This window comes from Zonotrichia leucophrys, chromosome 23, assembly GCF_028769735.1.
Source record: "Zonotrichia leucophrys gambelii isolate GWCS_2022_RI chromosome 23, RI_Zleu_2.0, whole genome shotgun sequence".
Taxonomy (NCBI): Eukaryota; Metazoa; Chordata; class Aves; order Passeriformes; family Passerellidae; genus Zonotrichia; species Zonotrichia leucophrys.
This window is the reverse complement of record NC_088192.1, coordinates 5805456-5832516: the sequence shown is the minus strand read 5'-3', so window position 1 is coordinate 5832516 and position 27061 is coordinate 5805456. Positions and strand designations below refer to the sequence as shown.

Genomic DNA, 27061 nt, shown 5'->3' with positions numbered 1-27061 from the left:
AAGGGCTGTGGCACCCAGGTCATTGGTGGCTATTAAGGGATGTGGCACCCAGGGCACTGATGTCCCTTGAGGGCTGTGACACCCAGGGCAGGATCCCCCCTCGTCCCCTGGAGCAGAGCCTGCCCCGCTGGCCCGGAGAGCCACGGCCACATTCCCCCCATGTGATGAGCTCAGCACTGAATTATTTATCCAGGTTTTCATTCCGCATCCATCCCTCCTGTCTCTGCCTGCCCCAGGAGCTGCTCGGGGGTGAAGCCTCCTGGGACACCCCAGAGGAGGGTTTGCTGCCGGCCTTAACCCCTGAGGCTCCAGACACCTCCTCTGCCCCAGCTCCTCCTGCTTTCCTCAGCGTTCAGCCCACACTGCTGCTCTGCCCTGAGCTCTGAGCAGGACAGAGGATGCTGTGAATCCCTCCTGGCTCTCCTTTTCCTCCAGCTGTGGCCAGGGGTGTGTTGGATTCTTCTCCTCAGCATCTCAGCTCATTCGTAGCCTGTCACAGACATCTTTTATGGAAAATCCTTTCCTTAGGATTTTTCCTCCTGAGAAGCTGGGAGGCCTCAGGAACAAAATGTAAACATTGATTATCTGCTGCTGTGGAATGCAACAGGTGCATCTGGGATTGGTCTCATGTGGTTGTTTCTAATTAATGACCAATCACAGTCCAGCTGGCTCAGACTCTCTGTCTGAGACACAAGCGTGTGTTACCATTCTTTCCTTTTCTATTCTTAGCCAGCCTTCTGATGAAATCCTTTATTCTATTTTTTTAGTATAGTTTTAATGTAATATATATCATAAAATAATAAATCAAGCCTTCTAAAACATGGAGTTAGGTCCTCATCTCTTCCCTCAAGACTCCTGTGAACACTGTCACAGTAGCCCAGGAGGAAAATTCTGCATTCCTTGGGCCTTCTGTTCCAGGGCCTCCCTAAAAGCAGAACCTGAGGATGTTTGTTCTTGTTTTTCAGCTTTTTTTCCTGTTTTTTTTTTTAAGGATTAAGGGTGGCCTGGCAGCAGGGCACTGACATTTAGGATAATCTGGTGTGATCCAGCATTAGTTTTTGTGGATGTGTCTGTTTCCTTCCCTGCCTGTGTGGTTTGGCTCATGGTTCAGGATTGCTGTGACCCAGAAGGAGACACCTTGCAGATAATTGTGGGATTTTCTTCTTCCCTTGCAGCCAGGGGCACTTAGGGGAGCTCTGATCACTTCCAGAACCTCTGGGATGGGTGGAATTCATGTGCAAGCCCCAGAGCTGCCGAGTCTCTCACACTCATGGTTGTTTTTACACTTGGTTTTACAGGAAAAAAAAAAAAAGGTGCAGGACAGGGGAAAAGATGATTCTGTGTTCCTGTCCAGCCTCCAGCTGGAGCTCTGCAGGGTCTGGGCAGGGAGGAGGGCTCAGAGCAGCTCTGGGGACTCTGCTCCAGCCCTGCAGGCACCAGAGCCTGTCCCTGCAGCACCCTGGGGCTTCCCAGAGCCAAACTGGGAGCAGGAAGGGTCATTCAGCATTGTAGGGCAAAATCTCACAAAATCATCTCACAAAGATTCTCCACTGGGTGTCCCAACCCACCAGATCCTCCTGCTGAATTGGGATTGCACCTAAAGGGTCTCTGCCAGGGGAAATGAAATGGTGAATTTGGGGCTTTTTGGAGTGAAAGTGGCCAGGGGAACTCTTGAGCCCAGTTCTTGGGTGCTCTGCTCTGCAAGGGACAGGCTGGGAGAGCTGGAGAGAAGGCTCCAGGGAGAGCTGAGAGCCCTTGCAGGGCCTGAAGGGGCTCCAGGAGAGCTGCAGAGGGACTGGGGACAAGGATGGAGGGACAGGAGCCAGGGAATGGCTCCCAGTGCCAGAGGAATGGCAGGGCTGGATGGGATCTTGGCAATTGGGAATTGTTCCCTGGCAGGGTGGGCAGGGGCTGGGCTGGAATTGCCAGAGCAGCTGTGGCTGCCCCTGGAGCCCTGGCAGTGCCCAAGGCCAGGCTGGGCATTGGGGCTGGCAGCACCTGGCACAGTGGCAGGTGGCCCTGGGGTGGAATGGGATAATTTTAGGCTCCCTTCATCCCAAACCATTCTGGAATTTTATGATTGATGATTATAAATTCTGATATTCTGTGATACTTAGGAGTCCGAGCAGAACCCCAGAGCCCCCCAGGTGCAGGGAATGACCCCAGAGCCCCCTCACTGCCCCATCCCACCCCAGCCCTCACCCCACATTTCCCCTCCTCCCTCCCACCCCAACCCCCCTCTGGATGCTCCTGCCCAGCCCGGCCCAGGAGGAGCTGCTGGCAATGAAATGTTAATTAAATGTTCATTAAATGCGGGGCCGTAATTGGCTGCTCCGGCCCCGGGACCCCGAGGCTCAGCCGGGTTCGTTCTGCAGCCCCGGCTGCCGGAGCCTCCTGAATATTTCATGGCTCTGCTTTGTTGCCATCCTTCCTGTGAGTCATTTTTCCAGCAGAACCCCGGGCTGGCCGCGTTATTTGACCCCCCTTTTTTAAATTTAACCGATTTTTATTTTTTTTTTTTAATTTAACCCTTTATTTTATTTAACCCCCCTTTTTATTTAACTCCTTTTTTAATTTAACACCTTTTAAAATTTAACCCTTTTTATTTAATCTCTTTTTTATTTAACTTATTTTTTAATTGAACCCATTTTTTTAATTTAACTCGCTTTTTTGAATTTAACCCCCTTTTTAAATTTACCTTCTTTTTAATTTAACCCCTTTTTAAAATTTAATCCCTTTTTTATTTCACCCTTTTTTAATTTAACCCCTTTTTAAAATTAACCCCTTTTTATTTAATCTCTTTTTAAAATTTAAAATTTAACACTTTTTATTTAACACCTTTTTTTATTTAACTTCCTTTTTTAATTAAACCCTCTTTTTTTTACTTAACCTCTTTTTTATTCAACCCCTTTTTTATTTAAGCTCTTTTTAAATTTAACCCCTTTTAAAAATCAAATTTATTTTTTAAAAATATTCTTTTTTTAATTTTATTTTTCATTTCAGCCCTTTGGAGGGTTCCAAGGAGAGCTGGGAATCTGCTGTAGGAAGGGGATTTTATGTCCTGGCTTGGTGCTGCTGCTTTGCTGTGAAGTGCTGGGGAGCAGGAGCTGCTCCTGTGCTCAGCCTGCCTGGGGAAAGGTGGCAGCGCATCCCTAAATCCCCTGGAGCATCCCCAAATCCCCTGGAGTATCCCCAAATCCCCTGGAGTATCCCCAAATCCCCTGGAGTATCCCCAAATCCTCTGGAGAATCCCCAAGTCCCCTGGAGGCATCCACAAAACACCTGGAGGCATCCACAAATCCCCTGGAAATACCCCCAAAACCCCTGGAGCATCCCTAAATCCCCTGGAGCACCCTCCAAACCCCTGGAGGTATCCCCCAAATCCCTGGAGCATCTCCAAATCCCCTGGGGCATTCCTAAATTCTGTGGAGCATCCCTAAATCCCCTGGAGCATCCCCAGAATTTCTGGAAATACCCCCAAAAACCCTGGAGCATCCCCCAAACCCCTGAAGGCATCCTCAGAACTCCTGGAGAATCCCCAAATCCTCTGGAGTATCCCTAAATCTCCTGGGGCATCCCTAAATCCCATGGTAATGCTCCCAAAACCCCTGGAGCATCCCCAAATCCTCTGGAGCCTCTCCAAATCCCCTGGAGGCATCCCCAAGTCCCTTGGAAGCATTCCCAAAACACCTGGAGGTACCCCCAAAACCCCTGGAGCATCTCTAAACCCTCTGAAGAATCCCCAAACACTTGGAGGCATCCCCAGAACTCCTGGAGAACTCTGAAATTCCCTGGAGCATCCCCTAAATCCTCTGGAGAATCCCTAAAACCCCTGGGGTATCCCCAGAATTCCTGGACCATCCCCAAAACTCCTGGAGCATCCCTAAATCCTCATGAGCATGCCCAAATCCCCTGGAGCATTCCCAAGTCCCCTGGAGCATCCCTGAATCCCCTGGAGCATCCCTGAAATCCCTGGAACATCCCCAAATTCCCTAGAGCATCTCCCAAACCCCTGGAACATCCCCAGATCCTCTGGATTCATCCCCAAATCCCCCAGATTCTCAGGCTGAGGGGTTGGAAGCTCTGGCACAGGGTGAATTTTTCAGGCTGTTGTTTTCCCCCATGGCTGAGCCCCCCCAGAGCTCAAAACTGATGGAATTCCATGGAATTCTGCATCCTGGACAGGAGGGTTTGGGGCTGGCAGTGTGGGGATGGGTGTGCAGCCCCCAGGGTTGGGATCAGCCCCTGTGGAGGGATTTCCTGGGGGTCCCTCCACTTTTCCTGGGGTTCATTTCACATTTCCTGGTGTTAATTCCCTTTTCCTGATGCTCACTCCACTTTTCCTGGTGTTCACTTTCCCTGGTATTCGTTCCACTTTTCCTGGTGGTAATTTCACCTTTCCTGGTGCTCATCCCACATTTCCTCGTGTTCCCTCCACTTTTCCTGGTTTTAATTACATTTTTCTTGGTGTTCATCCCACATTTCCTGGTGTTAATTCCACTTTTCCTGGTGCTCCCTCCGCTTTTCCTGGTGCTCACCCCACTTTTTGTGGTGTTCTTTCCACTTTTCCTGGTGTTAATTTCACTTTTCTGGTGCTCATCCCATAGTTCCTGGTGTTCCCTCCACTTCTCCTGGTGTTCACTCCACTTTTCCTGGTATTCATCCCACATTTACTGGTGTTCCCTCTACTTTCCCTGGTTTCATTCCATGTTTCCTGGCAATAATTCCACTTTTTCTGGTGCTCACTCCACTTTTTGTGGTGTTCTTTCCACTTTCCCTGGTGTTCATCCCACATTTCCTGGTGTTCCCTCCACTTTTCCTGGTGTTCACTTTTCTTGGTGTTCACGTCACTTTTCCTGGTGCTAATCTCACATTTCCTGGTGTTCATCCCACTTTTCCCAGTGTTCACTTTCCCTGGTTTTCCCTCCACTTTTCCTGGTATCAATTCCACATTTCCTGGTGCTCATCCCACATTTCCTGGTGTTCTTTCCACTTTTCCTGTTATTCCCTCCACTTTTTTCTGTTGTTCCCTCAACTTTTTGTGGTGTTCTTTCCACTTTTCCTGGTGTTCCCTCCACTTTTTCTGGTGTTCCCTCCACTTTTTCTGTTGTTCCTTCCACTTTTCTCCATCCCACTAAGCAATTCTGCCTGTGCAGCTCTGACTCTCTTTGCACCCTGAAGGTTCTGTCCCCACTAAAACCTCTCCAATGGCTTTCCTGAATGATATCTCGACTTTTCCCCAAGTTTTCCTTTCAGACAATGCCCCGGGGATGTTTTTGGGCCATTCCTTGTGCTCTCACCCTGCTCCATCCCTGGGCACAGCTCTGTGCTGTTTCTCTGCCTCTCAACCTCGCTCCTGTTCAACCTCACAGCTGTGAGGGCAAAAATACACCCAGGTTTCATTTCAAAAACTGCAGTGGAAACTTTCTATGGAAAGAGGCCACCCCAAAAAGCCCCTGCAAGAACCAAGCCCGGCAGAACAACTTCCTCTGGCTGCTTTGTTTTCCGTTTGCATCAGCCCTGGCCTCCCTGGGGCTCTGCACTTGTGGTTCTTTGGTGTCACCCAGCACAAGTGCAGCAAAACCTCGGTGCATGCAGGAGATTTTGATGTCTTTTGGCTTTTTGAATCTTTCTGATAAGGGGAAAAAAAAACAAACAAAAAATAACTCAGCTGAGCTTTGAACAGAGGGAGAAGTGGCAGGAGTGGAGGTAACAATTAGAATTGGTCAGGGAGATGCTCCAGATGAGGGGGATGGAGAAAGAGAGAGAAGGAGAAAGGGAGGAAAGGAAAAAGGGAGAAATGGAGGAAAAGAGAAGAGGGGAAAGGGAGAAAAGGAGGAAAGGAGAAAAGGAGTGGTAGGACAGAAATGGCCAAAGTGTGGGAGCTGCTCCACCAGGGAGAGGGGAATGCTGAGGGATTCAGCCATTGGGGTTGAGCTGCTGCTGCCAGGCTGGGAGAGCTCAGCTGGGAGAGGCTTTGTCACAGAGCCATGGGATGGTTGGGGTTGGAAGGGACCTTAAATCCAACCCAGCACCACCTGTGCCATGGCAGGGACACCTCCCACTGTGCCAGGCGCTCCAGCCTGGCCTTGGGCACTGCCAGGGCTCCAGGGGCAGCCACAGCTGCTCTGGGCACCCTGGCACAGCCCAAACCTCTCTAACCAGGCCTTGCCAGGCTACAAACCCCCTGTGGGAAATGGCACTGGGGGCACCTGGAACCAGCCAGGAAATCATTCTTTCCTTTCCTTTCTCCATTTGCTGCAATGGGTTTTGGTGCTGGTTTCCATCCTTGATTGAGGAATGTGAATGCCAGAGTGGTTTGGGTGGGAAGGGATCTTCAATGGCAGCTGATGGCAGCCCAGGGCCACCTGCCACTGTGCCAGGTGCTGCCAGCCCCAATGCCCAGCCTGGCCTTGGGCACTGCCAGGGCTCCAGGGGCAGCCACAGCTGCTCTGGCAATTCCAGCCCAGCCCCTGCCCACCCTGCCAGGGAACAATTCCCAATTGCCAAGATCCCATCCAGCCCTGCCATTCCTCTGGCACTGGCAGCCATTCCCTGGCTCCTGTCCCTCCATCCTTGTCCCCAGTCCCTCTGCAGCTCTCCTGGAGCCCCTTCAGGCCCTGCAAGGGCTCTGAGCTCTGCCTGGAGCCTTCTCCTCCCCAGGGCAGCACCCCCAGCTCTCCCAGCCTGGCTCCAGCCCTGACTCCTTGCAGCAGTTCCACACCTTCCCTGTGTTTATCCAGCTTGTAAAGCATTAAAACCCCCAAAGGTCCCAGTTTGTCCCCAGTGTGACAGCACAGAGCAGTGCAGGTGCCCCTGTTCCTGTGCCCCTGGTGGCAGCTGGGCCCTTCCTGGCTGTGAGTTTCCACTTTTCCTGGTGCTCATCCCACATTTTGGGACCTGCAGAGTGAAATTTCTCATTTTCACCCCTGGGGAAGATGAAGCAAAGAATTTTTTTCCTTAATGAGTGGTTGGGGCACAGCTTTGAGCATCTGATTTCCTGCTGGCCTTGGCCCCGGTGCCATTTTCTGCTCACAGATGGAGCTAATGGCCAATGTTCTGCAAAGACATTTGGGGTTTTTATTTTTTCTTTCCCCTTTTCTCTCTGGCTGATTGCATCGTCAAGAGCTGCTGGTTCAATCTCAGTTCACAGCCTCTCTCCACTTCCTTTAGAGCAGCAGAGAACTTCTCCTCTGCACAAGTGCCAAACCCTCAAAGCCCTTCCCTGTGCCTGCGACTCCCCTTGCTGCTCTGAGCCATTTCTAAAGGCAGAGCTCAGCATAAGCAACCCAAAATAAACATGATATTATAATATAATACATTAAATAAATATTTTTCGGTAAAATAAACCCAAGGAGGAGCAGGAATGGGCCACAGGAGTAATTTCTCCCTTGGTTTTGGTGCTCTCTTGGTGTGGATGTGGGGGAAGGAATGAGCTTGGAGCTGCTGCTCTGGGGAGCCACATCACAGAATCCCAGAATTGTTTGGGGTTTTTAATGGAAAGGGCTTTAAAACAGAAGATGCCAGAGGCACTGAGGAGCTCGAGTGAGGATTTATTTTGAGGGTCTCGTGTTGGATTCTGCTCTCAAAACTTGGGACCATCCTGAGAAGCCCCAGCCAGGCTCCTGCTGCTCAGCTCCAGCTTAACTGGGAGCCATCAGCCCCTCCTGGCCTCGGAACAAAGATTTTTAGGTTAAAAGGGGAAAAAAAAAAAAAAAAGGAGCAGTGCAGGAACTGGAGATGAAGCAGCTTTAGAACCTCTTTTATCAGGGCAGCTTCCACCTCCAGGCTGGAGTTAGACATTCATTTACTGGCCAGATATGAATTCCTAAAAATTCCTCTCTCCCTCCCCGAGCCAGGGCAGGGCGGCAGCTCCTGGGAGCTCCTCCAGCCATTCTGGGGCTGCTGGCACTGCCCAGAGCCAATGTCCAGCCTGGCCTGGAACAGGGGAAAGGGGGGATGAGCATCCCCTGGGGGTCAGGACACCCCTGGAGTTGCCAATCCCAGGAATCCCCGCAGAGCTTGGAGCTGCTGCTCTGAGGAGCCACAGCACAGAATCCCAGAATTGTTTGGGGTTTTAAAGGAAGGGACTTTAACACTCATCTTGTTCCATGGCAGTGACGCCTCCCCTGGTGGCTCCAATGTCCAGCCTGGCCTGGGACAGCCCCAGGGATGCAGGGGCAGCCACAGCTGCTGCTGTCCCTTGCAGGGAGGTGACAAGTGGGGGTTGCATCCCGCCCTTCAGCCCAGCTTTGACAGAGACAGCACCTTGTGCTCTCCTTCCCTCACAAAACGTGCCTGGAACCTCAGGACTGCCTGACACTGAGGGACCTGGGGAGGATCTGCAGCCTGACAGGGCCAGAGGAGGAGATTTGGAGGAGAATCCAGAGCAATTCCATTTCCCAGTGGCTCAGCCCTGTGACAGTGTTCACAGGGGTTTTTGGATGAGGGAAGAGATGAGGATCTGACTCCATGTTTCAGAAGGCTGATTTATCATTTTATGATATATATCACATTAAAACTATACTAAAAGAATAGAAGAAAGGATTTCATCAGAAGACTAGCTAAGAGTAGAATAGGAAGGAATGAGAACAAAGGTTTGTGGCTCAGCTGTCTGTCCGAGCCAGCTGGGCTGTTATTGGCCATTAATTACAACCAACCAACATGGGACAATCACAGATGCACCTGTTGCATTCCACAGCAGCAAATAATCATTGTTTACATTTTGTTCCTGAGGCCTCCCAGCTTCTCAGGAGGAAAAATCATAAGGAAATGATTTTCCATTAAAGATGTCTGTGACACAGCCCCGATCCCAGAGCAGCAGAAACCACTGGGATGGATTTTCCCTTCTCCTCCCTGCAGCAACTTCAGCTCCAGGGGAGAGCTCAGCTGTGCCCTGGGCTGGCTCCATCCATGGACACTGGGCTCCCTGGAACCTTGGCAAGGGTTCTGGCTTGTCCCAGATTGCAAGGCAAGATGGATTCTATTTGCTATCTGTTAGAGCTGGGGCAGTTGTCTTCTGTTCATTGGGGCAGTTTTCCTTATCTCTTCCACACCCACTCCTCCCTCACAGGAGACACCTGCTGATAACAGCTATTGAATGTCCCTGCATGGCTGATAAGAACTACAGCATCCCATTGGGAGATGTGAGCCCAGAGGAGGAGCCAAGCATTCCTACCTGGATATAATCTCTGGGCTCCCTGGAACCTTGGGAAGCTTTCTGGGATCAGGAAATGCCAACAGGATCCAGGTCAGGTGGGAGCTTTATCATTCTTTATCCAGTGCAGTGTCCTGGGATCTCTCTCCTCTTCCCCTCCCGCCTTGGAGCCACCCCCATGGCTCTCCTGGAGCTGGGCTGGCCGGGTGTGTCCCACCCCAGGCTCAGCCCCTGCATTCCCACATCTCCAGCCCCACACCTCCTGGTATACCCCCAAACCTGCCAAGCTTTCATTCCCTGCCCCCTCTGGGGCTGCAGGGAGGCTTTGGGGTTTCTGAGCTGCTGAGAGCCCTGGCAAGGAGCCCACAGGGGGAAATAACTGAGCAGGAATTTCTCACCCTGCACTGGGCCAGGGTTGGGCTGTCCTCACCCTGCCAGCCACGGTGCCTCCCATTCACCCTGCAGAGCCCTGGGGTGTTCCTGGGGAGCCCTGGGGTGTTCCTGGGGAGCCCTGCTCCCCTCAGAGCACAGCCCCAGGCTTCTCCATGGCCCCTCCAGCCTGGGAACGGGGAAACCAACGGGAATGCTGGGCTTGGGAAGGGGCATGGGAATAAAGGACCAAGAGAGGGTTCTCAGGAGGAGATGCTGGGACTGGTCCCAGCCTGGTGGTCATGACAAGGCCTTGGTTTACTTCCCTGGAAGATGACAGTAAAGTTCTGCTTAGGCCTGATCCTAATCTGGCCCCTGATGTTAATTCATCCTGATTTATTGCTCAGAGCACAAGGGGCCGGGCAGGAAATGAGCAAAAAGCATTACTGAGAAAAAAAAAAAAATTAAAAAAAATCTCTGCTTTCACACTTGGTGGTGAGGGGAGCGAAGCTTTGAGGATGCTGCTCTTGCTGCACCAGAATTCATTCACTTTTTTTTTTTTGTTTTGGCTCGTGAAGAGCTCTTTCCCCTCACCCTCAGGAGCACTGGATGCAATTAAGCTCAGCAGCAGTGGCCCTTTGCAGCTCCTTCCTGTCAGCAGGGGAAATTACACAGAAATTGGGGACTTTTGGGTTCTTTTCCCCATCTCAGTGAGTGAATGGCCACTGCAGACATTCAGCTCCTCAGTGCTGTCACCTCCCGAGGATTTCAGCTCAGCTGGGCCTGGTTTTACCTCTGAATCAGGAGCCTGGATGGTTTGAGCTGCTCATTTACTTGGCCTCCTCTCTTGCTGGGAGGGTGTTTGGGATGCAGCAGTGCTGGGGGATGGCGATCCTGAGCTGCTGCCCCAGCTCCAGGCTGTGCTTTACAGAGCTGCTTTCACCTGCAAACTGAGATTTCTCCTCCAAATGGTTTAGAAGCTTTTATCTCCCAAAAAAGGAGGAGCAGAAGGCCTAGTCCCAACCTCTCCTCCTGGGGACCCTCTCTTGGTCCTTTATTTCCGTTCTTCCTTCCCAAGCCCAGCATTCCCATTGGTTTCCACCTTCCCAGGCTGGAGGGGCCATGGAGAAGCCTGGAGCTGTGCTCTGAGGGGAATTAAATGCATTTGATTCTGAGGGGAATCAAATGCAGAGCTGTGCTCTGAAGGGAATTAATGCATCTTCCAGGGAATTAAACCAAGGCCTTGTCATGACCACCAGGTCCCCAGTCCCAGCCTCTCCTGCTGGGGATCCTCTCTTGGTTTTTATTTCCATGCCCCCTCCCCAAGCCCAGCATTCCCATTTATTTCCACCTTCCCAAGCTGGAGGGGGTCATGGAGAAGCCTGGAGATGTGCTCTGAGGAGAAATTAATGCACCTTCCAGGGAATTAAACCAAGGCCTTGTCATGCTGGGCTGACCCCCAGGCTGGGACCAGTCCCAACCTCTCTTGGTCCTTTATTCCCATGCCCCTTCCCAAGCCCAGCATTCCCGTTGGTTTCCCCGTTCCCAGGCTGGAGGGGCCATGGAGCAGCCTGGGGCTGTGCTCTGAGGGGAGCAGGGCTCCCCAGGAACACCCCAGGGCTCCCCAGGAACACCCCAAAGCTCTGCAGGGTGAATGGGAGGCATTGTGGCTGGCAGGGTGAGGACAGCCCAACCCTGGCCCAGTGCAGGGTGAGAAATTCCTGCTCAGTTATTTTCCCCTGTGGGCTCCTTGCCAGGGCTCTCAGCAGCTCAGAAACCCCAAAGCCTCCCTGCAGCCCCAGAGGGGGCAGGGAATGAAAGCTTGGCAGGTTTGGGGGTATACCAGGAGGTGTGGGGCTGGAGATGTGGGAATGCAGGGGCTGAGCCTGGGGTGGGACACACCCGGCCAGCCCAGCTCCAGGAGAGCCATGGGGGTGGCTCCAAGGCGGGAGGGGAAGAGGAGAGAGATCCCAGGACACCCTGCCCTGGATAAAGGGAGATAAAGCTCCCACCTGACCCAGATCCTGCTGGCATTTCCTGATCCCAGCTGAAGCCATGTCTTGGTTTGGAAAGCTGGGTGTCTGCTAAGGAAGGCAGGAACCTCCCCTGAAATGGAGAATGTAAACCCTCCACACCCCTCCCAATTGCTATAAATTTTAAATTAAGGGCCTCTCAGGCAAAAAATATGGGAGCAGGAAATAACAGTTCTTTAATAGGGAAGGGAAAGAAAATGATAAAATAAACAATGCAGTGAACTAGAACAACAGTGCCAGAGCCAGAACCCAACCTGACACCCTGTGGGTCAGGCTGTTGGCAGCAGTCCCATTGGAATTGTGGCTCAGCCCTCCTGCAGTGTCAGGGCTGGTTCTGCTGGAGCAGGGATCCTGGAGAAAGGTGCAGTCTCTGCCTCTGAAGATCCAGGGGCAGAGGCAGCTGCTGTTCCTCTGGGCAATCCAGTGCAGAAGCCGTGCTGGTGTTCCAGAATCTCCAGATTCTATCCGGGTAGGAATGCTTGGCTCCTCCCTCTGGGCTCCCATCTCCCAATGGGATGCTGTAGTTCTTATCAGCCATGCAGGGACATTCAATAGCTGTTATCAGCAGTGTCCCCTCCTGAGGGAGGAGTGGGTGTTGAAGAGATAAGGAAAACTGCCCAATTATCAGGAGATAACTGCCCCAGCTCTAACAATAGAAAATAGAATCCATCTTGCCTTGCAATCTGAGACAAGCCAGAACCCTTCACAAGGTTCCAGGGAGCCCAATGTCCATGGATGGAGCCAGCCCAGGGCACAGCTGAGCTCTCCCCTTGAGCTGAAGATGCTGTAGGGAGGAGAAGGGAAAAGCTATCCCAGCAGTTTGTGCTGCTTTGGAATCAGGGCTCAGCTGCTGGGAAAAGGGAATTGCTCTGGATTCTCCTCCAAATCTCCTCCTCTGGCCCTGTCAGGCTGCAGATCCTCCCCATGTCCCTCAGTGTCAGGCAATGCTGAGGTTCCAGGCAGGTTTTGTGAGGGAAGGAGAGCACAAGGTGCTGTCTCTGTCAAACCTGGGCTGAAGGGCGGGATGCAACCCCCACTTGTCACCTCCCTGCAGGGGACAGCAGCAGCTGTGGCTGCCCCTGCATCCCTGGGGCTGTCCCAGGCCAGGCTGGACATTGGAGCCACCAGGGGAGGCGTCCCTGCCATGGAACAAGATGAGTGTTAAAGTCCCTTCCTTTAAAACCCCAAACAATTCTGGGATTCTGTGCTCTGGCTCCTCAGAGCAGCAGCTCCAAGCTCTGCGGGGATTCCTGGAATTGGCAACTCCAGGGGTGTCCTGACCCCCAGGGGATGCTCATCCCCCCTTTCCCCTGTTCCAGGCCAGGCTGGACATTGGCTCTGGGCAGTGCCAGCAGCCCCAGAATGGCTGGAGGAGCTCCCAGGAGCTGCCACCCTGCCCTGGCTCGGGGAGGGTGAGAGGAATTTTTGGGAATTCATATCTGTGGCTGAGAAATGAGTTTCTAACTCCAGCCTGGAGGTGGAAGCTGCCCTGATAAAAGATGTTCTAAAGCTGCTTCATCTCCAGTGCCTGAACTGCTCTTTTTTTTTTTTCCCCCTTTCTTTTAACCTAAAATTCTTTGTTCTTAGCCCATGAGGGGCTGATGGCTCCCAGTTAAGCTGGAGCTGAGCAGCAGGAGCCTGGCTGGGACTTCTCAGGGTGCTCCTGAACCAGGCTGGAGCTCCACTTGCCAGAGAAATGCAGAAGGAAATGTTGGGATGTTTGTCCATCAGCAAGGCCAGCAGTCATTCCCATCGGTGTTTGTGGCTGGGGAAGCCTCAGCAACCAGGGAGGGATGGGGCAGAAATTCCTGCTGCAGCCAGGAAAGCTCTCACTGTGCTGCTGAAGGGGAATGCTGATTTAGTGGTTTTTTGTTTTTTTTGGTTTTTTGGGGTTTTTTTTTGTTATTAAAATGAAAATTCCCTTGTGATAAAAGCCTCTTCTGTCACTGAGCTCTCCCAGGCTCTCCACAGCCAGGTGGCAGTGAGGGCTTGGTGATCATGGAATCATGGAATGGTTCAGGATCCTTCCCTTCCCATTACCATTCCCATTCCCTTTTTTTCCCATTCCCTGGGTAGCAGGGGAAGGAATTCCTCCTCCCCACCAGGCTGGGGTTGCCCAGAGGAATTTTTGGCCTCTCCACTGCTCTGTCCTCTGAATCCAACCCCAAACTCCCCTGATGTGGCTGCTCCTTGTGGGCAGAGCAGCCCAGTCCTGATTCCCCTCCAGATTTTCAGGAAAACATTGATATTTTCAGAAAATATTATTGATATTTTGAAATATTGAAAGTATTTTAAAATATTGAAAATATTTTCCAAGGAAAGCATGGATATTCCAGATCCTGCTGTGGCTGGGGAGGCCTGGAGAGGTCATGGGGCTCTGGGGGCAGAACAGCCCAACAGCAACTTGGGGACACCCTCAAAATGCTTCATTTTCCTTACAAAAGGTCCAGAAGGTCTAAAATGGAGGTCCAAAAGGTCCTCAGGCTGGTGGGATTTGTGTCCCACAGAAGGAATTCCATCAGCTTGTAGTGAAAAATCAGATTATTTGTGGTGTCAGGGTCTGGTTCTGTGCAAGGTTTGGAGTGGGAAAGGGAAGAAGCTGTGATGTGGGCGTTGTTTGGCTTTTGATAATTAGGAATTGTTCCCTGGGAGGGTGGGGAGGGCCTGGGATGAATTTCCCAGAGCTGCTCCATCCCTGGAAGTGAAGCAAAACTCAAACTATAGGATGGGGAATCACAGAATTATGGAATTATGGCTGGAAGGGACCTCAAATCCCATCCAGTGCCACCCCATCCATGGCAGGGACACCTCCCACTGTGCCAGGTGCTCCAGCCTGGCCTTGGGCACTGCCAGGGCTCCAGGGGCAGCCACAGCTGCTCTGGGCACCCTGGCACAGCCCAAACCTCTCTAACCAGCCCTTGCCAGGCTACAAACCCCCTGTGGCAAATGGCACTGGGGGCACCTGCAACCAGCCAGGAAATCATTCTTTCCTTTCCTTTCTCCATTTGCTGCAATGGGTTTTGGTGCTGGTTTCCATCCTTGATTGAGGAATGTGAATGCCAGAGTGGTTTGGGTGGGAAGGGATCTTCAATGGCAGCTGATTGCAGCCCAGGGCCACCTGCCACTGTGCCAGGTGCTGCCAGCCCCAATGCCCAGCCTGGCCTTGGGCACTGCCAGGGCTCCAGGGGCAGCCTCTCTGTGCCCAGGGTGATGTTGGGAGGTTCCTTTTGACCTCTTGAGATCCCTGGAAAAAATTCCAGAACCTCCCTGTTCCCAGCTGTGCTCAATGATGATTTTGTTGGTTACAAGCCCAGCTTAAACTGTCCCCAAATGGAGCTGGGACCCCTCTGCCAGCCCAGGGAGGCTCTGGGGTAGCAGAGCCTGCTCTGGATCTATTTCTGGGCTTTGTGGAAATGCTGAAAATCCTGTCAGGCTCTCAGAGCCCCCTGCCCCAGCCTGGTTCCTGCTGAGGAATCAGAGCAGCTCTGCTGAGCCTTCCACCTGCAAGGGAAGGGTTTGTCTGCTCTGTGGGAAGGCAGATTGGTGCAAAAATAAATCTGCTTTGAGATCCTGTCATGTGAAGGGCACCTGCAGATGTTTGAGTTGAATAGTTTTAACTTTTCTCTAATTAAAAGGGTAATTTTTTGGATTATTTTACTGGACAGGGCTCCCCCTCCATTGAGCCTCACCCTCTGGGTGCTGTTGGCACGTCTTGGTTGCTTCAATCTCTGTTTCTTGTCCACAAAACTGATGGAATTTTACTTCTTTCCCCTGTGCAGACAGATCTCTCTGCCTGTGTGGGTGATGTGCTGGAGGAGCTGTTAATTTGGTTAATTAACTTGTGTAATTGAGCCACTGAGTTGCTTCCTGAGGGGTTTTTCTACCCTTGGAAAGAAAAACAATTGGCAGTCCAAGGTAAAGCCACCTCCTCGTGGGCTGTGCCTTAAATTCCCTGATCCAGGTGTTGGAGACCCCTTGAATTCCTTGAATTCCCACTCAGGGAACTCCTCCTGGGGTGTCTGGTGCAATTTAGGGCTGTGAATGTGAGAGTGATAGGGGTGGGATGGTGGGGATGGACAGAGAGCAGAGATCTCTGCAGCCAGGGCTGGGAACTTGTGGGTTATTGCAAAGGGCCTGGGTGCAGGGCCCTGCTGGGAGCTGCCAGCCACAGCTCAGAGCAGGGCCCAAAGAGGGAGAGAGAGAGAAAGAATAAAGGAAAAGGGAAAAAGAGGTAAAGAGAGTGGTAAAGAGGATGAGAGAGAGCAAAGAATAAAAGTAAGAGGGAAAAAGAGCGAGGTTCCCATTACAATACCATAAATCTTCTTCTGTGATGAATATTCTAATTCTCACTAACCAATTTAGTACAAGATACAAATCCTACAGCATTTACATACGATAAAATTAGTATATAACATTTACATACTGTAAGATACATATATAACCATTACATACTATAACAACTATAGTTACTTATATTATATTATATTATATTATATTATATTATATTATATTATATTATATTATATCGTATCATATTATATTCATATATATATATATATATGTACACTGTATTTACTATAAGAATCATTACATTACCACACTGGGTTACATTTTAAACCCTAAAAACTCCTCTTTGGGCCCCTTCTGCCAAGCTGGCAGGGTCTGCTCTGAGCCTTGGGCCTGTCTGCAAGCAGAGGGGATTGTTTGATCCAAAGGGGATCACCTTCAGCTGGCCATGCCATTGTTTTCCAGTTGTTCAGTAACTGAGGGATCTCAAAGCTTGCTTTCATTTCAATCTCACTTTTAGTTTCCATATTCTCAAAATATTTTGCCAGGCAATCATATTTATAAGGCTTTCCTGTTTCATCTTTCCCAACAAACAAACCCTACAGGCGATTTTCCCTTGTGTTGTGTCCCTTGGGTTTGAGGAGCAGGGCGAGTCCTCCCTGTGGTCTTCACTCCAAATCAATCCCCACGCCGGGAATGTGAGTCCCCATCCCTGGAAATGTCCAACAAACCCCTGGGTGTGACACCTGGGGACATGGCTTGGTGGTGGCCATGGTGGAGCCGATTTGTGATTGGGCTGGATGGTCCTGGAGGGCTTTTCCAACCAAAATGAGGCCACAAATCTGATTTTCTTCTCTGGATTTCCAGTCTTTGCTCTTTCCACTCATTTCAGATCTTTCTCCTTGAGAATTTATCTGTGGTTTGACTGAAATGTCCAACCAAAATGATACCACAAATCTGATTTTCCTCCCTGGATTTCCACTCTGTGCTCTCTCCTTCCATCTCAGATCATTCTCCTTGGGAATTTATCTGTGATTTGACCGAAATGTCGAATCATAACAATGCCACAAAACTGATTTTTCTCTCTGGATTTTCAGTCTTTGCTCTCTCCACCCATTTCAGATTTTTCTCCTTGGGAATTTATCTGTGATTTCATTGAAATGTCCAACCATAAAAATGCCACAAATCTAATTTCCCTCTCTGGATTTCCTCTGTGCTCTCTCCCTCCATCTCAGATCATTCTCCTTGTCCTCATTGGAAATTTATCTCTGATTTGACTGAAATGTCCAACACCAGCACCTAGTGGGGCCAGAGAGATGTAGAGTTCCCTTTGTTTATTTGTTGGACATTTTGTCTCTGCATCACAGCAAATATTGGGGTTTATTTTATTGCACTATTTCACGTTGGGTTTTATTTTATTGCACTATTTCATGTCCAGCTCCTGGAAATCCTGAGATTTCCCAAACCCCACCCTTTCAAGCCTGTATTTATCTCTGTGGTGGCCATGTCATTGATTATTCCTGCCTCACCAATTCACCCATTCCTGAAGTGTTTTTCTTTTTTTCTTGTTTCTTCCAGACCATTTCTACAATTTATCAAGACCATTTCGACTCCTAATTCTGGCTCTGAAGCACCTGCAGCCTGTCCCAGCCTGGTATCTGCAGCAATTTTAGTAAGAAAAATCTTCTTTTCCATCTTCCATCTTCCAAATGCATTTTAAAGGTTCCAGCCTGTGCTGGAGCTCCCATTTGCCCTTGGGTTTTGTGGAATTGGATTTGATGGTCCTGGTGGGTCCCTTCCAGCTCAGGACAACCTGGAGACACTCTGAAAATGCTTAATTTTCCTTGCAGAAGGTCCAAAATGGAGCACAGCTCCTCAGGCTGGTGGGATTTGTGTCCCACAGAGGGGATTGGAATGTTTGTAATTAAAAATCAGATTATTTGTGGTGTCAGGGCCTGGTGCAGAGTTTGGAATGAGAAAGGTAAGAAAGTGATTTGGGGGTTGGTTGCGTTTTGGGAATTAGGAATTGTTCCCTGTGAGGGTGGGATTTGTGTCCCACAGAGGGGATTCCATCAGCTTAGGACATTTGTAATGAAAAATCAGAATATTTGTGGTCAGGGCCTGAGTAAAGCTGGTTTGTGCAGGGCTTGGAGTCTGACAGGGAAGAAACTGTGATTTGGGGCTTGGTTTGGTTTTGGGAAGGAATTGTTCCCCGGGAGAATCGGATTTCTGTCCCAAAGAGGGATTCCATCAGCTTAGAAAGTTTGTAATGAAAAATCAGAGTATTTGTGGTGTCAGGGCCTGGTTCTGTGCAGGGAAAGGGAAAAGGAAGAAAGTGTGATTTGGGGCTTGGTTGGGTTTTGGGAATTAGGAATTGTTCCCTGGGAGAGTGGGATTTGTGTCCCAAAGAAGGGATTGGAAGGTTTTTAATGAAAAATCAGATTATTTGTGGTGTCAGGGCCTGGTTCTGTGCAGGGTTTGTAGTGTGATAGGGAAGAAAGTGTGATTTGGGTCTTGGTTGGATTTTGGGAATTTGGAATTGTTCCCTGGCAGGGTGGGGAGGAGCTGGGCCGGAATTGCCAGACCTGCTGTGGCTGCTCCATCCCTGGCCAGGCTGAGCAGCCTGAAGGTGTCCCTGGGTTGGAACTGGATTGATTTAATTTCCCTTCCAACCCAAACCATTCCTAGAAAATCAGCAATTCTGCTTTTCCCCGTGGGTTTGGGCAATTTTGGCTTTTCCTTCGCTCCCCACCAGCCATGGACCCCTCAGAGCCGCCTTTGGCTCCCCCAAGTTCCTCAAGGAGAGTTTGGGGCCAAGACCCCGAGGGCAGAAATGCAAACTGGGTTTATTTATTGCAAATTGAGTTTATTTCATGCATTTCAACCAGGTCTGGATGCTCCAAACCCTAGGAATTTTACCCTCTTTCCAGCACTGTGTGATTGTACCTGTATCTGCACGGGTTCATTTTGGTGGAGATGGCAAGAATTCCAGGGTTTGTGACTTTCTGAGGAATAAAAGGTTTATTATAGAGCAGATTTATATTTATAATATAAAGGGGCAGAGCCACAGGCTGTCCCCAGGGACAAAATCCAGTGGGCAGCCACTGCTGGTGTCCCTGTGACTGTCAGGGCTTAGCAAATAAGAAATGAAAACAAATCCAGGGCCCCAAAGGTGATCAGGTGCAAATAAAATGAATTAATTCCTTGTTTTTCCCTCAGGAGGAGTCTAAATCCGAGCTTTGCTCTTGTGTTTGTCAGGGCATTCTTGGGTTTAGGCTTTCTCTGTGCCATCCAATGGTTCTGGAAGTTTAATTTAAACAAACAAAAAAATAAATATCTGCTTGTTTTTCACCTCAGACTTCCTAGAAATGATCATGGGTTCAGATTTTCAGCTCCTCCGAAATTCCATGCCCATATTTGAGGGAAACTGAGGCACCAGAGTTTGGCTGCAGGGCTGAGCTGAAGTGGGAAATGCCAAATTCTGTGACCTGCCTTCCCCAAAGTCACAAGAAATTGAGAGGAAACGAAGTTCTGGGAGCAAAGCATTGCAGCTTGATATTTTCAAGGGCTTTAATGACATAAAACTGATTTACTTGGAGGGGAAAAGCTTGAAATATCCCTGCAGAGAGTACATAATGTGCATGGTTTTGTATTCATTCCCTGAATTTCAGGGGATGGATGAAACCTCTCCCAGGCATAATGGAATTATATTGGGATGTGCTCTCATCAGGGTGGTGTTAAAAGCAGATGCACAAAGGGAATTCTCTTTGGAGAAAGGGGGAAAAAACCTCTTGTGTTACCAGTGAATGATTCTTAGCCCTGCAATAAACCTAATCAGCTTAATTAGGATTAATTTGGCCGCCTGGCTTTTATTTGTGTGGAATAAAAACAGATCTAAGGAGTTTTGTTGAAAACCTCTGTGAGTTTTAGTGATATTTTCGAGTTCTTTCACCTGAGCAGTGTAAAAATCTCTGCCTGGTTGGGCTTTTAGGGAGAATTATGCTGCACCCAGCATTGAGAGCCATTAATTCTCCATTTTCTCTTGCATCTTTCATTGTCAGGAAATCCATCTGCTGTCCCCATTCCCATGTGGAGGTGACCCAGCTCTCTCTGGGTGTCTTCAAAAGTGATTTTTTGGTGGTTTTTTTTTTTTTTTTTGAGGATTGTACCAAGTCTCTCCTCTGGCAGCAGCCTGGTTCTGCTCCTGCTCTGCTGCCCCATCCCACATGAGGCTTTTCCCCTCTGTCCCAACACTCCTGTAATTTTCCACCTGTGTGTCTCACCCAGAGCTGCCTCTTTGCTCACTTGTTTATGTCCCTGACTTTTCTTGTCTTGGGTTGAAGAGCCAGGTGTCTGCTGAGGAAGGCAGCAGCCTCACCTAAAATGGAAAATGCAAACCCCCTGCTTCTGAATTATTATAATTTTGAAATTAAGTGGCTCTCAGGAATAGATATGGGAGCAGGAATAACAGCTCTTTACTAGGAAAATTAAAAATACAAATGCAATGGTACAAACAAAACCTGCCAGAGTGGGAGCAGGCCCTGGCACGCTGTGGCTCAGGCTGTGGCACAGCCCCATCCCATGGGGGCTCAGCCCTCCTGCAGTGCCAGCTGTGGCTCTGCTGCAGCAGGGATCCTGCACAAGGGGGGAGTTTTCCTCTGCAGCTCCAGGGACCCCTGAGCCTCCTTTGCTCCAGGCTGAGCCCCTTCCCAGCTCCCTCAGTCTCTCCTGGGGCTCCAGACCCTTCCCAGCTCCGTTCCCTGCCCTAAACATGCTCCAGCCCCACCATGTCCCTGTCACCAGGGGCCCAGGACAGGTCTCAGCACTCAAATTGGGGCCTCCCCAGTGGGACACAGGGGGACTTTAGGTTTTGATTCTGCTTTTATTGTCATATTGGTTTCAAAAGTGCCACCAAGCTCTGTGTTTTTTATCCTTCACATCTGACATTGTTGGGATTCAGCCCTGTGCTTACCCAGGGCTGCCAACCCCAAAAGGGTACAAAGACGTGCAGGGTGGGCATGGAGCTGGGCCAGGGCAGCTCAGGCTGGAGATCAGGGCAAGGCTCTTCCCCCAGAGGGTGCTGGCACTGCCCAGGCTGCCCAGGCAATGGGCACGGCCCCGAGGCTGCCACAGCTCCAGGGATGCCCAGGCTGGGCTTGCTGGGGGCTCTGGGCAGGGTTTGGCTTTGGGATTGATCATCCCTGTGGGTCCCTTCCAGCTCAGCACATTCCATGATTGTGTGAGAGTGAGGGATGGGGGAGATGAAGGATGGGGGAGAAATTTGGGCAGCGCTGCAGGGATGGCCAGGGTGGGGCTGTTGGAGGGTCTGGGCAGGGTTTGGGGTGGGACTGGGTGATCCTTGGGGTCCTTCCAGCTCAGAACATTCTGAGATCTTGTGACTTCGCTTTGCCACCACTCCCCAGGTGCAGAGGTTGTGCTGCAGTGCCAGATCAGAAGTTGTCCCCAGATCCTTGCTGGTCCCATGGGGACGGTGGCATCTTCTTGGCAGTGGCCTCTCAAATCCAAACTTTGCACCAGATCTTGTTTCAGCCCCAGAGTTGGCTCTCAGAACCCAAAACCCTTCCCTGAAGTCACAAAGAGCCTTTTCTGCTCACATTTTAGTAGGAAATGTTGTCACTTCCAAAATCTGCTTTGACTCATCCCTTTACACCCCTCTCTCCTGGCATCTTACTACACTCACAGGGAGGTGTTAAGACCAGTTTTGGGCTTCCTTGCCTGTTTTTTTCAGTGTTTTCTCTCAGCTTGGTGCTGTGCAGGAGGCCTGGGCAGGGTGTTAAGTGTGTGTCCCTCAGGGGTGTCTCACTGCTCTGACATCAGCCCGTACCAGCACACAGGGGATGGTTTTCATTGAGGTACCACGCACTATTTTAAGCAGCTTCTAAAAATAAATCCCTGCCCGAGCTGCTGTTGTGGTAGCAATGTTTTATCTCTTAATTGAGGCTGTTTGCTGAGGGTGATTCATAGAAAGGAACTGAGCTTTCCAAGTTTTACCCTGAGGTGAAACAGCCGAGGTGATTTGTTGATTGTAATGCAGGCCTGGCAGCCAGGAGGAATTTTTGGATTTTCTCCACGTTTTTTCTTTTTGCTTTTCCCCTAAGGCTGCAGTGTCACATTAAACTCTGGACAAGCTCTTTCTCCTGGAGGTGTGTGGGAGGTGGCAGAGCACGTTCAGTGCGGGGACAGTGACCCTCAGAGCTCTGCATGTCACATCTAATGAGAGATACTGGCTGAGGGAAGGAATGAGGAATTCCTCTGGGAATTCAAGGGGAGATATAAAACTTGTGTGTGCTCAGAGCTGTGGGGAAGAGGAGCCAGAGGTGGAGGGAGGCATTTCATCACTATCCAGGGAGCAGGAGATGACTCAGCCTTCCCACACTGTCACCTAATTCCTCCTGGGCCCCTCACTGCAAACAGGGCCTGGACGGGCTGGAGAGAGTCCAGGGCAGGGAATGGAGCTGGGAAGGGTCTGGAGCCCCAGGAGGGGCTGAGGGAGCTGGGCAGGGGCTCAGCCTGGAGCAAAGGAGGCTCAGGGGCCCTTGTGGCTCTGCACAGCTCCTGCCAGGAGGGCACAGCCGGGGGGGTCGGGCTGTGCTCCAGGGCACAGGGACAGGAGCAGAGGGAACGGCCTCAGGCTGGGCCAGAGGGAACCTGAGGGTGCCCTCACTGGGGGAACCTGCCCTGTGCCCTCACCTGAGCAAAGGGAAGCTGCCCTGTGCCCTCACTGGTGTCCCCAGGCAAAGGGAAGCAGAAGCTGAGCCCCAGCTGAGGCCCAGTCATTGCCCAGGGGAGGCCACACCAAACTCTGAAGTTGCCAATGAGGTTTTCTCCTCCTCTGAAGCTGCTGAGGGGCAGATTTGGGGCAGTTTTTGTTTTTCACGCGGAGGCAGTGCAGTGTGAGGCAGCGCTGCCACACTGAGTGCCCCAGCTCAGACAAGCACAGCACGTCCTGAGCGGGGAGGGACCCCCAGCCCAACTCCTGTCCCTACCCAGGGCAACCCAACAACCCCACCCTGAGCCCACCAGAGATGGCCACAAGCCCTGGCACTGTGGAGATGTGCCCACATCATTGCAGAGCTGTTAGAGCCGTGGTTATTGGGAATTTGAGACTTTCTGTGCTGCCAGGTGCTGACCCTCAGAGAACACTGCACTGACCTGAGGCTGTGGAGAAGCTTCCAGAATGGAATGACAGAACTGGGATTGTGGGTGTGGAGTTTGGATAGAAGTGTCTGATATCACAGAGTGGGAAACTTAGAGTTTGGGGTTTAGAATAAAGTAATAGATATGGAGCAAGATGGAGGTTTGGGACAGAGGCTGGTCCTTCTCCTTCTCCTTCTCCTTCTCCTTCTCCTTCTCCTTCTCCTTCTCCTTCTCCTTCTCCTTCTCCTTCTCCTTCTCCTTCTCCTTCTCCTTCTCCTTCTCCTTCTCCTTCTCCTTCTCCTTCTCCTTCTCCTTCTCCTTCTCCTTCTCCTTCTCCTTCTCCTCCTTCTCCATGGGTTTGGGTGGTTTTGTGTAATTGGACGAAAAGTCCCCATTGAGGGTCACAGGTGGTTGGTTATTGGGTTGAAAGTGAAAATAATGTAGGTGTCATTTCTTAATTGGACAGTTTATCCCTAAAAGGCCTTGTAGAGAGAGATGGGGCTCCATTTTCAATGTGTGAGAGTGAAGTGCTACAGAACTCAGGGTTTGTGTGACTGTGACAGAGATAAGTGCTAACAAACATCTGAGTCCAAACGAGAAACACCATCTCACACATTTAATCCCAACCTTGGCAAAAAAAAAAAAAAAAAAAAAAAAAAAAAAAAAAAAAGTTAAAACTCAACAGAGAATAACAGGAAAACCACCAAAGGGCTGGAAAGTCTTGTGGTGATGCTCACAAACCCCTGGCAGGATCCTCGGGGTGTCAGAGCGTTGGGTGCTGGTCTGGATGCTGCCACCTCCTCCCCTCCTGGGGTGAAGGTGCCTTTCAGAGGTGGCAGCACACTCCTCCTCCTCCTCCTCCTCCTCCTCCTCCATCAAGTCAACCCCAACTCAACACAAACTGAATCTCACTTATAACAAGGGCATGGGGCATTTTGGGTTTGTCAGGATCCTGGTGTTGGCTGTGGGAACCTGGGATCACAAGAGCTGCTCTGTAAATTTGTTAAGTTCTGAACTGGAAAGGACCAGAGGGTCATTTTTGGGCTGATTTGGAGGAGATTTGCTGTGCATTTCAGGAATTGCTGCCTCAAAGGCAGCAAAAACAGCTAAAAAGAAAGAGAATTGTTACCAAGGCAAAAGGGTGCCAGAGGCTTAGGCTGAGAACAGGGGAATTGGTTTTGTTTACAGGGGTCAGGCTCTTTAAAATGCTGTTTCCTTCATTCATCTTCATTAAGGAAATGACACTCAGAGCGAAAATGAAACACCCCAGGGAAATAAAATGCCTCCAAGTGTGGAGGAGATCTGCCCAGAGCTACAGAGCATTTTGGATGAGTTTATTCACTGCATTGCCTCGTGGGGAAGGGAACCAGACCGTTCCCATCTCTGGAGGTACCCCAGGCCAGGCTGGACAGGGCTGGGAGCACCTGGTATGGTAGGAGGTGTCCCTCCATGGCAGGGGTGGGATGGGGTGGGACTGAAGGTCCCTTTCACCCCAAACCATTCCAGGATTCTGGGATTCAATAATTTAATGATTCAATAATTCACTGATTCCATGATTCAATAATACAGTGATTCGATTATTCAATGATTCAATAATTCAGTGATTCTGTGAGTCTATAATTCTGTGATTCTATGTATCAGCAATTCAATATTCAATGAACAATTGAATATTTAAGATATTCAATATTCAATTGAATACTGAATATAATAACAAGAGCTCATATTTAATAATTGAATATTGAATGCTACATTCAATTGACAATTGAATATAATAATAACTCAATTATTCAATAATTGAATAATTCAGTGATTCCACGATTCCGTGATTCAATGAATAATTGAATATTAAATATATTCAATATTGAATTGACAATTGAATATAATAATAACTCAATTATTCAATAATTGAATAATTCAGTGATTCCACGATTCCATGATTCTATAATTCAGTGATTCTATGATTCAATGATTCAATCATTCAATATTCAATGAATAATTGAATATTAAATATATTCAGTATTGAATTGAACATTGAATATAATAATAACTCAATTATTCAATGATTGAATAATTCAGTGATTCCATGATTCCATATTTCCATGACTGTATAATCCTGCAGAGCAGGCAGGAGATTTAAGCCTGTGAAGAACTGGGGAAAGCCCCGTTGTTGCTGCAATAATGAATGAGCTCCATTGAGCTCGGTGGGACCCTGGGGACATCAATGGTGACATCTGTGCCCCGGGCACTGCTGGGCTGGGGACGGGACGGGGGAAGCCCCGCTGGCAGAGCGCTGATCCCACATAATCACCCCATTCTCCTGGGAGAGGAGCCTTCCTCGGATGGGAGCCGGGCTGTGCAGGAAGAAATGGGAATAAATGGGAATAAACAGCCTGCCAGGGAGAAAGGCCCTCATTGAGCATTGTGCTGGGAGCTTCCTCCTGCTCCTGCAGCTCAGCAGAATATCTGTGGGGCCCACAGGCTTCCAGGGAGGGTTCTCTGAGCTGCTCCTGGGGGCTGCCCTGGCCCTGAGGGCCTCCCAAAATCAGTAATTCAATGATTCAATAATTCAGTGATTCCATGATTCCGTGAGTCTATAATTCTGTGATTTTATGATTCAGTAATTCAATATTCAATGAATAATTGAATAGGAAATATATTTAATATTCAATTGAAGATTGAATATATTCAATTGAATATTGAATATAATAATAACAACTCAATTATTCAATGATTTAATAATTCAGTGATTCCATAATTCTGTGATTCTGTAATTCTATGATTCAATGATTTAATAATTCAATAATTCAGTGATTCCATGAGTCTATAATTCTGTAATTCTGTGATTCAATATTCAATGAATAATTGACTATGAAATATACTCATGATTAAATTGAATATTGAATATATTCAAATACAGTTGAACATTGAATATAATAATAATAACTCATATTTAATAATTGAATATTTAATAGGGTATTCAATTGAATATTGAATATAATAATAACAACTAAATTATTCAATGATTGAATAATTCAGTGATTCCATGATTCCGTGATTCTATGATTCAATAATTCTATGATTCAATGATTGAAGAATTCAGTGATTCCATGACTCAAATGATTCCATGATTCCATAATTCCATGATTCTGTAATTCTATGATTCTATGATTCAATGATTCAATAATTCAGTGATTCCGTGACTCCACTATTCCATAATTCTGTGATTCTGTGATTCTGTTATTCTATGGTTAAATAATTCAATATTCAATGAATAACTGAATATTAAATATATTCAATATTCAATTGAATATTGAATACAATAATAACAGCTCAAATTTAATAATTGAATATGGAATACAATATTCAATTGAATATTGAATATAATAATAACAACTCAATTATTCATTGATTGAATACTGTATTCAATGATTGATTATTGTATTTGTGGGGTTCCCAGACAAAGGAAGGAGTGACGAATCTGACTCCATATTCTTAGAATGATTTCTTATTTTATGATACTATATTATATTAAAGAATACTATACTGAACTATACTAAAGAATACAGAAAGGACACTTACAGAAGTCTAAAAAGATAATAATGAAAACTCGTGACTCTCTCCACAGTCCTGACACAGCTTGGCCTTGATTGGCCAAAGAGTGAAAACAACTCACAGCAGAATCCAATGGAACAATCACCTGTGGATAAACAATCTCCAAACACATTCCACATGAGCACTACACAGGAGAAGCAAATGAAATAAGAATTGTTTTCCTTTTTCTCTGAGGCTTCTCAGCTTCCCAGGAGAAAAATCCTGGGTGAAGGGATTTTTCCAGAGAATGTGAGTGTCACACGTGATCTCTGCTGGATCTGCTGGGCAGACGGAGCTGCCACCAGCTCTGCTCCCTCCCAGCTTCCCAAATGCTGGCCCAGCCCTGCAGAGCCGCAGGGAGCCAGACCAGGCTGCACAAAGGGCAGCCCAACTCCCCAGATCCTCAGCTGGGTGAAAATCCCAGCAGCTCTTCCAGGGATGGGAAACAATGAGGGGAAAATGAGCA

At 49.0% G+C, this 27061-nt stretch overlaps 1 protein-coding gene across 4 annotated transcripts in view; it reads left to right on the top strand.

Moving 5' to 3' along the window:
* Nucleotides 1–27061, top strand: part of HIVEP3 (HIVEP zinc finger 3) — a 306678-nt gene that overhangs the window by 183904 nt on the left and 95713 nt on the right. For all 4 annotated transcript variants that reach the window (XM_064731316.1, XM_064731317.1, XM_064731318.1 and 1 more), the window contains one exon: nt 17425–17518. The gene's annotated coding sequence lies outside the window, so the exon portion shown is untranslated. The remainder of the gene's footprint in view (nt 1–17424; nt 17519–27061) is intronic.